The sequence below is a fragment of the Corvus moneduloides genome, chromosome 30, assembly GCF_009650955.1.
Source record: "Corvus moneduloides isolate bCorMon1 chromosome 30, bCorMon1.pri, whole genome shotgun sequence".
NCBI classification, from domain to species: Eukaryota; Metazoa; Chordata; class Aves; order Passeriformes; family Corvidae; genus Corvus; species Corvus moneduloides.
In genome coordinates this window covers 1,443,121-1,452,805 of record NC_045505.1, presented here as the reverse complement: position 1 = coordinate 1,452,805, position 9,685 = coordinate 1,443,121, and positions in this window count along the sequence as shown.

Genomic DNA, 9,685 nt, shown 5'->3' with positions numbered 1-9,685 from the left:
GGGAGAAGGAGCTGGGGGTGCCGGGGCTGAGAGCTGGACCTGCCCCAGCCCAGAGACCCCCGAGCCTGGGCTGAGCCCCAGCGTGGGCAGGGGGGAGGGGGGGTTCTGCCCCTCTGCCCTGCTCAGGTGAGACCCCACCTGCAGAGCTGCCCCAGCCCTGGGGCCCAGCACAGGGAGGACCTGGAGCTGCTGGAGAGATCCAGAGGAGGCCCTGGAGCTGCTCCAGGGCTGGAGCCCCTCTGGAGCCAGGCTGGGAGAGCTGGGGGTGCTCACCTGGAGAGGAGAAGGGAAAGGAGACCTTGGACCCCCTTCCAAGGGACTCCAGGAGAGCTGGAGAGGTGCTTGGAAAGGAAGTGATGGGACAAGAGGTGATGGCCTCAAACTGGAAAAGTGGAGAGTTAGATGGAATGCTGGGAAGGAATTCCTCCCTGTGAGAGTGGTAAGGCACTGTAGCAGATTTCCTTGAGATTGCCCCATCCCTGGAAGTGTCCAGGGCCAGGCTGGATGGGGCTTGGAGCAACCTGGGGTAGTGGAAGGTGTTCCTGCCCATAGCAGAGGGTGGAATGGGATGAGCTTTGAGATCCCGTCCAACCCAAACCATTCCATGATCCTATTTTGAGCTGATTTAGATGACCTTGTGGGAATAATGTCAAGGTGTTTCCTTGAGCATCACCCTGAGAACTAGGATTCATTATTCCCATTTCAGGTTTGGGTTGGCTGGAGGTGGGTGGGGGGCTTGGAGCAACTGGTCTAATGGAAGGTATCCCTGCCCATGGCAGGGGTGGAACTGGATGGGCTTTAGGATCCCCTCCCACATCCTGTGATCATCTCGTTCCACCTCCTGCCACAGAGGAGTCTCCAGTGGGTGGCTGGAGCCAGAGTGAGGAGGATAAGTCCTCCCTTGGGCTGGCACAAGGATGAGCAGCACCCTCTGCCTGGCTGGCTGGGCTCTTACACTGGCACCAGCTCCTCGTCTGTGAGTGGTGGGAAGGTCTGACAACTCTGAGTGGACACAAATTACTCACAAAGAAAAAAAAAAAGCAGCGTGAAAGGATAAGCCAGAGCCCAGAACCTGCCATTAGAGCTCCAGGTTGCCCTGCCAGATTAGTCACTAGCCCTCTCCAAATTACATCGCATTGCAACCAAATTAATTTGATTAATGCTTCACTGGATTTTTCTGTAGCTCTGGGAGGAGTGAGAGGTGAATCAGCCCTGACTTCTCTGCAGTGTGTGTGTGTTATGAGGGGTGGAACCAGATGGGATTTAAGGTCCTTTCCAACTCAACCATTCCATGATTCTAGGATTGATCTGGTGCAGACAAAACATGGAAATGGATATCAATATTGTCAAGTCCTTGTCATTTAAATGAGCAAAATAAGGAAGAAATTACAGTTTCTATTTGAACCAGTGTTACTTTCCTACTGTTTTTCTTATTTCCCCCCAAATTTCCTTCCAGTTCACCCTCCTGACTTCTGACTGGTATTTACACCAGGCTGCAATGTGCCTAATCCTCCTGTTTGAGTCAAAAGTTACATTTCTGATTCTACAATTCATAGGTTGGGATGGGAGAGACCAAGAAGTCGTGGCCCTCTTCCTTATCCCAGGGGACAGTCGGAAATCATCTCCTTCTCCCCCATCTCAGGGAAGAGTCCAGGGACAGGTATGTACCCAGCTGGTTTGAAGGTGGCAGACAGGACAGAGACCTCCAGCCTGCTGAAGCCCAGGAAGAAAAAGGTGCTGACGTCATCCTGCCAAAACCCACAGGCTTTTTCTGAGTTCCCTGAGTTTTTCCTGGAGAGGAGCCAAGAAGCGCTGGGGTTTATCTTTCCCGTCTGCTGCCCTCATGAAAAAGGGAGCTGAAGGGAATCGCTCAAGTGCATCGCGCTGGGATGAAAGGGTTGGGATCCCCTTTGCCCGCTCCGTGGGCACTCTGAGAGCTGCTGGGTCCCATCCAGGGATGCCAGGAAAGACACTAAGGGGCTGGAGCATGTCCAGAGCCAGGAACAGAGCTGGGGAAGGGCTGGAGCACAAGAAGAGTCTGGAGGAGTCCTGAGGAGTAGCTGAGGGAGTTGGGGGGGGCTCAGCCTGGAGAAAATGAGGCTCAGGGGGAACCTACTCACTCTCCAGAACTCCCCGACAGGAGGGTGGAGCCGGGTGGGGGTTGGAGGGCAGGGAAATGTCACTGCTGCGCTGGGGTCAGGGCATGGGCTGTGCAGGATCTTTTGCTTTAGAACATGGGAAGAAACCAAATCGGTGCTGTGTTTTACGAGCTCCTCGAGAAATTACCCCAAGTGGTGTTCTATTGGCTGTAATTAGGGCTGTAATGAGTTTTTAATTGTTACTAATCATGTTTATGGTGGGAGGGCCTCGGGAGCTACCATGGTTTGTTCTCCCAGGTGGGTCATTGTGCAGACATGGAGGAGACTCCCTAGTTTGGGCTCGCTAGGGGGATGACGGTGGCCAGCTGGGGAGCAGGAAGTATTTGCTTTTATGAGAGGCACTGGTTTGTCACCTGGGAGGTCACCTCCCTCTGCACCCTCCAGACTGGGGTTTACCCAGCACACTTCCCCTGAGCAGCTGGAGTCCTTTGGGGCCTTGAGGATGGGACGATCAGGGGAGGGAATTGAGGAGCAGAGAGATTAAAGGAGGTTAAAAGTGGGGATCAGCATCCTTTGGTCCCTTCTCTGCACTTCAAACAGCAACACCCCCAGCCCAGTTCTCTCACCTCCAACTTGACTTAAAAACAGCTCAAATACTCACTAGAAAACCCAAAACCCTCTGAGCTCCTCAAGAGAGACCAAAGTCAGCAGCTCATGGAAGCAGTGACCAGCATGGAGTATCTGGGCTTGGGAGGAGGTTTAAAACTCCTGTGGGCAAATACATTGACAAAGGTACCTAAAGCTGTGCAACTTCCAAAAAATTTTAGCTAAGGGGAGCTCTTCCCTTTGCTTTCCATGCTGGGCTCCTGATGTTTAATCCTGGATAATCCATCGCCTCCATTCCTGCTCTTTGGACCTGCCTTGGGTTCCTTGTGAGTGAATCCACTGCCAAACTCCAGGGGTGACTTGTGCCGGGATCCAGAGGAATCTGTGTCCCAGAGCATCATCTGCAGCTGTGCAGAACAATTTGGGCCCTTCGTCTAATTAATATTCACCCCAGCTTTGCTTGGAGAGATTGAGCTGACATCTGAGCACTTCTCCTGCTGGACTTGGCCCCTGTTGGATGCTGACCCTGCTCCTCTGAACAAAACAGCTGCTCCCACCCAGCGCCATGACCTGGATGGTGCCTGGGAATGTGGTGCCTCCCACTCCCTCCCAGCCCTGTTCCTTCCAGAGCTGCCTCAGCTCCAGCTCGGACAGGTAGAGCTGGATTTGCACAACTTACAGCAACTACATCATCCACACCTGGTGCTGACAGAGACCATTCCTCCTCCTCCCACCCATTTCAGTTGGGATGCTGGTGCTTCCCTGATCTTCATCTCCTTTCGCACTCCCTAGTTCTGCCCTTGGAGTGGAATGATATTCCATAGGGTTTACAGGCGCGACCCCAAAACCTGCATTATCTGACCAATTCTGTTGGAGCAGGAGTTGAATCAATTTTATCTCTCCCGTGACCTGAGGACTCATCTGGTCTGGGGGGGTGGCCATGGCCACAAAATGTCACAAAATGTCACTGGAAGGTTTGGAGCCTGAGCGAGGGAAAGTGTTGTTCTCTGACACACCTGAATCTGCTGGTGACCTCCAGGTGCTGCTGTGACACACCTGAACCTGTCAGTGACCTCCAAACCCCTCCTCGCTCACTGTCCTCCAGGTGCTGCTGTGACACACCTGAACTTGTCAGTGACCTCCAGACCCCTCCTCACTCACTGTCCTCCAGGTTCTGCTGTGAAACATCTGAGCCTGTCAGTGACCTCCAGACCTCCTGACGCACCAGAATCTGTCACTGTCCTCCACGTCCTGCTCTGACAACTGAACCTGCCCGTGACCTCCAGGTGCTGCTCTGACACCAGAACCTGTCACTGTTCTCCAGGTCAATGACAAACTGACTTTCCCATAAGTTATGGGTCAGACTGAGATGGGAATTTCAGGTTGGGTACAAACCCACCGCTGTTTGAGGTCACGGCTCCAGCTGACAATCAAATCACAAAAAGGTGACAGGAGAAGAGGTGGGTTGTGCCCATGTTTGTGGTGGGTCTCTCTGCACTGGGGGTTCTCTGCTGAGTCTGATCCATTCACGGCTTGATTTGGGGCCAGAATCAGCTGAAATGGGAAGTGCACTCTGTGTCAGCCTTGGACAAGGACCTCCTGCCAGTCCTGGGGGCCTTGGAGCTGCCTCCCTCCCTCCTCCCCCACAAAACTTCTCTCTGAATGAGTTCTCCCATTTTTGGTGGGGCTCTGCAGGTGTTTGTGACCCCCTGGAGTAAAGGTTGGGCTGGCGGCCAAGGAGCTGAGCCCTTCACCTGGATTGCTTTCCATGGGGCATCCTCTGGGAAATCCATTCCAGGGCCTCCCCACCCTCCCAGGGAACAATTCCTTCCCAATATCCCATCCATCCCTGCCCTCAGGAAGCCATTCCCTGTGTCCTGTCCCTCCATCCCTTGTCCCCAGTCCCTCTCCAGCTCTCCTGGAGCCCCTTTAGGCACTGGAAGGGGCTCTGAGCTCTCCCTGGATCCTTCTCCTCTCCAGGTGAGCACCCCCAGCTCTCCCAGCTTGGCTCCAGAGGGGCTCCAGCCTTTGGAGCAGCTCCACGGCCTTCTCCAGACTTGCTCCAGGTCCTCCCTGTGTTGGACAATGCTCTCAGGCCCATGGTGGAATTTTTGGGATTCTCCTAGTCAAGGCCAGGAGTTAGACTTGATATCGCTGTGTGTCCCTTCCAGAACTCAAGATATTCCCTGATTCTACACCTGTCAAAGCCCTTTAATTGGCCTTCCCCAGCCCATGCTCAGACCTTTCCCTCCCCAGGCAGGAGATTTACTCTGGAACCATCTGAGTTTTAGTGCTTTTTGTGCAGCTTTTTCTGCACCTGCCTTCTTGGCTGCTCCTGCTGCTGCTGCTGCAGAGGAAATGACAGCAATTCGGATCCATCAATAGAGGGATTTACTCAATTGATCACAAAGTATCGTCTTGATTGGGCTAATTATGGGCTTGGAGTGCAGCCCCGGTGGAACTGGGTGTGGTCACCCTCCTGCTGGTGACGCTACCCCGGGAAGGCAGCAGTGGACCCACTTCGCTGCGAGGTCGGTAATCACCTTGTTTACCAGATTTGGAACATCTGCCAGAATTATCTCCAGCTGTTTCAACTTCCTGTGGGACAGGATGTGATTAAAATCGTTCTCAACTCACACAACAGCTTTTGAAGCTGCTGAACACTCTCAGACGCTTCTTTACCTTGGGGGCCTAGCTAAGAGGTTCCTGAGGTTCCAAACCCCTGGAGAGGCCATTCCTGAGAGCTCTGATTGCTGGGTCACCTGGAGGTCCTCATCAAAATCCTGCCCTAATAGAAATAAAAATCAGTTTATATCATGACTGCCACATCCATTGACCATTTTTCTGCTGAGAAACGGGTGCACACAGATAAAAATCTCATGTCGCCCTGTGCTTTTAACCTGGAGTTCAACCCAGTTTCCTCCTCATCCTCTTTTTTCCCCCTTATTTTAATTTTTTTTTCTCTGCAGGTTGTACCTTTCGTCCTCCACCTCCTCCTCCTGAAACCCTTTGGAGATTTTCTCTCAGCCTTATTCCAGCACCTCCCGCCTGAGCCAGAGGGCATCAGCTGTGTGTGGAGGCACCGGGACACGATCAGCCTGTCGGAGATCTCAGGGATCAGAGGCTGATATTTGGCATTAGCCAATTAAGCAAAAAAAATTAATGAGCTTCTCCTTCATCCACTTGCCACCATTGTTAATAGTAACAGCAATAGAAAAATTAATTCAGTGTATTCACAAATTATATTCAATTTAATTAATAAACTTTCACATTATTGTCAGGGAAAGAGGAGATTAACCAATATCACAATTATGTTGTTATTTTCTGAATTGATGATTTAATATCAAGGGTGTTATTGAGGACATTATTGGCTTGTTTACCTTCCTGTCAACCCCAAATCACAAACCATTTATTAAAAGAGATTAAAAGAGCCATCAGTCCCTTGTTAACGGGATCACAAGTTAAAGTCAGATTTCGGGTTGTTGGTCTCTAAATGAGCCTCCCCAGAGCCCCCCTCCCTCAGAAACACAATGCCTGGACTGTCTGACCCTGGAGCTGGTGGCCTCCCTCTCCACCCTGGGTCGAATCTGCCCTGCAAGCTCCCTGTGGCCTCCTCAACGTCAAAATTCCAGTCTGAAGCCATCGCCAGGGCATTTCACCTTTTCTTCTGCAGAAACCACCAGGTTTTTGACATTTCTCTTCCTTCGTCCTTTCAGAGTCTTCTGCCTTTGCTGACCACAGGGAAAGGTTGTGGCCATTCCCTGCACAGATGTTTCTGGATCTGGGGAAGCTCTTCCTGCTCTTTGAGGGCTTTCCAGCCCTTCCCACGCTGATCTCCTCTCCTCACTCTCATTGGATCTTGGACTTTATTCCAACCTCGCCCAGGTTGTTCTGTGCCACCTCAGAGATCCTGATCTCCACTTCATCTACTTGTGTCCTCCTTCCCCTACAAACAAAATTCCTCTGTGGCAGCAGAGTCGTTCCCCCTGGTCTGGAATTCCGTGGTCCATCGGCCTCTTCCTTCCATTTGGAGCAGCTCCTGATGGAGTGACCCAGTGATGGGTCCTGTTCCTCCTTATCTGCCCTATTTGGAGCGTCCAGCACTGCGCCCTCCCCTCCCTCCACTCCTGCCCTGGATCCTGCCCATTCCAATGGAGCATTTCCATAAAGCGCTGCTGCTCAACCAAGGCAAGAGAAGATGTCCCCCCACCAAAACCATTCCCAACCACCTGAGCTCTGTCTGTCTGCACAGGACAAATCCCTTCCATTTAGGGCCTTCCTAAACCCTCTCCAGTAACTGTTTTCTCACCAGGAAACTTCACTACTTACCACAAAGTCTTGAGAATTCATGGAATTCTAAACATTCCCAGATAGAGGAATATTCAGAATCAAGGAAAATCAGAGGGATTTTTTCCTGTGGTTTAATAGCAACTTCCAGTCTCACCCAGCTCTGCGTGCAGGAAACTCCATCTGGTCTCCCTGTCCCCTAAATGATGAATGTGGGATCCACTTTGGAATATCTGTATCATTAGGACAATATGTTCTTGCAGCTGGGAAACCTCAGGCTTAAAATAGGATAAACTTTGGGAGAGAACCAACATTTCATCTCTTGTTCTGCAAAAATCATGAGGTTTTTGACATTTCTCTCCTTTTTTTTTTCTCTTCTCCAAGTTCTTGCTGCCTTCGCTGAGCACAGGGAGAGGTTGTGCTTATTCCAGGGAAAGAGGGGGGGAGAAAAAGAAAGTCTGCGGGCTAAAGGCATTTTTATGAGTGTGTCTGTGTTATTCCAGCCCCAGTTCCAAGTGACTGAGGACCCTAATTATGCAGGAATTTAGGAAGCTGGAGATCAGGACCTCTCTCAGTGCTCATTTATCTCCTTCATTGGGACAGTTATTAAATTTAAATACTGGATTTATTCATGTGCTACTGTACGGCTCTGACAGTACTTCTTTAATAGTCAGAGGTGCATTGATATCCTTATTTATTCACTCTGCCTGCCAGTGGGGTTTTTAGAGATCCTTTATTTATATTTAAGATCTGGTTTTCAACCAGACAACCACAGGATTTTAGCAATTTTAGGGTTTGTGTTTTCTGTAGTTACTTTTTCCCCCTTTTTCTTTTAGTTCTTTTTATTTTTATTTTCTATAGAGTTTATGGCTGCCTCATCTCTGGTCATGGACAGGTTGGATGGGGCTTGGAGTGACCTGGTCTGGTGGAAGGGAGACCTTGGAGCCTCTTGCAGGGCCTAAAGGGGCTCCAGGAGAGCTGGAGAGGGACTGGGGACAAGGCATGGAGGGACAGGACACAGGGAATGGCTTCCCACTGCCAGGGGGCAGGGCTGGATGGGAGATTGGGAAGGAATTGTTCCCTGTGAGGGTGAGGAGGGCCTGGAATGGATTTCCCAGAGGATGCCCCATTCCTGGAAGTGTGCAAGGCCAGGTTGGACAGGGCTTGGAGCAGCCTGGGATAGTGGAAATTGTTCCTGCCCACGGCAGGACTGGATGAGCTTTAAGGTCTCCCAACCCAGAGCATTCCATGACCTTATTTTGAGCTGGTTTTGATGATCCTGTGGGCATGTCGAGGCATTTTCTTCAGTATCAGCCTGAGAACTGGGATTTATTATTCCCATTTAGGGTTTGGGTTAAGGTGGACAGAGGTGGATGAGAGTGGTGGAGTTTGGCAGGTTCCTGCCCCAGTTGTGCTCAAAAAGCTCCAGTTTGGGTCTGTCTCTGAATTTCTGGATGTTTCCAACATGACCATCCTGGTTCTCTCCTGGTTCCCTTTTTGTCCACAAAAAGTGTCATTGTCTCAGAGGCTTTTCCAGGTGGGAGAAACTTCCCCACCTTCCCCGCCTGCCCCAGAGACTGTTCCAGATGGGGGGAACAACATGAGGGCCCTCAGTGCCTGCTCCTACAGCTGCACAAGTGGCCCAGGCAGACAATTTTAATGGGTCAAGTTTTGGAATGGAATTTAAATTTATCCTTAAAGTCCCCAAGACAAAGAGCTAGGTTGACCCTGTGGTCATAACACCCTGATCCCATGAAAATCCATCTCCCTGGGAAGGATGATGGATGAACCTGTGATCCCTTTGTCCCAGCTATGTCAGAAAGAGGAAGAAATCACAGGAAGCTTCCCCTTCATCCGCAGGATGCGTGGACACCTCTTGGGATGCATCCCTGTTTCTGGAGCCAGCTCGACAGGTCCAGGTGTGGTTGGGATGTGCTGCCAAGGCTGATCCGGCGCCACCTCCGATCACAACAGCTGCCCACACTCCGGATTATGGCACGTGGGGTGGGATGGCTGCTCTCCTCCCACCGGCTCGGAGCTCCAGCTGCCCTAGAAAGCTCAGAATTCAAGCCTGGTTCGCTCAGCTGCTGCACAGGGCACGACATTGTGATGGACACCTCTCTCACTGGTGTTCCACAGGGAGCTGTGGGTGCTCACTCTCCAGGGTCACAACACTTCCTTCCATGATCCATGGGGATTACCTGGAGTGCTGCCCAGTGCAGCTCTGGAATGAGGCGCTTGCAAAGTGGGAAGAGGCGGGGGGTAGAGGGCAATGGCATCGGAGCCAGCACCAGCCCTTCAGGATCATGGAATCATTTAGGTTGGGATCACGAAGCCCAGTGATTCCCTTGGCACTGCCAAGGTCAGCCCTGACCATGTCCCCAGGTGCCACATCCACGCATTTCTTGGACACTTCCGGGGCCGGGGACTCCACCCCTGCCCTGGGTAGCCATGCCAGAGCTGGACACCCCTTTCCAGGAAGGAATTTCCCCCAGTATCCAACCTAAACCTGGTACAACTTGAGGCCATTTCCTCTCATCCTGTCACTCATGACCTCGGAGAAGAGTCCGACCCCCACCTGGCTCCAACCTTTCCAGTCTCCTTCAGGAATTCCCTCCCCTCTCCCCCGCTTTTAAAATCCTGGTAATTGCACCATGTTTTAAGGTTCACCATAATTAATTCCTGCAGGAAAC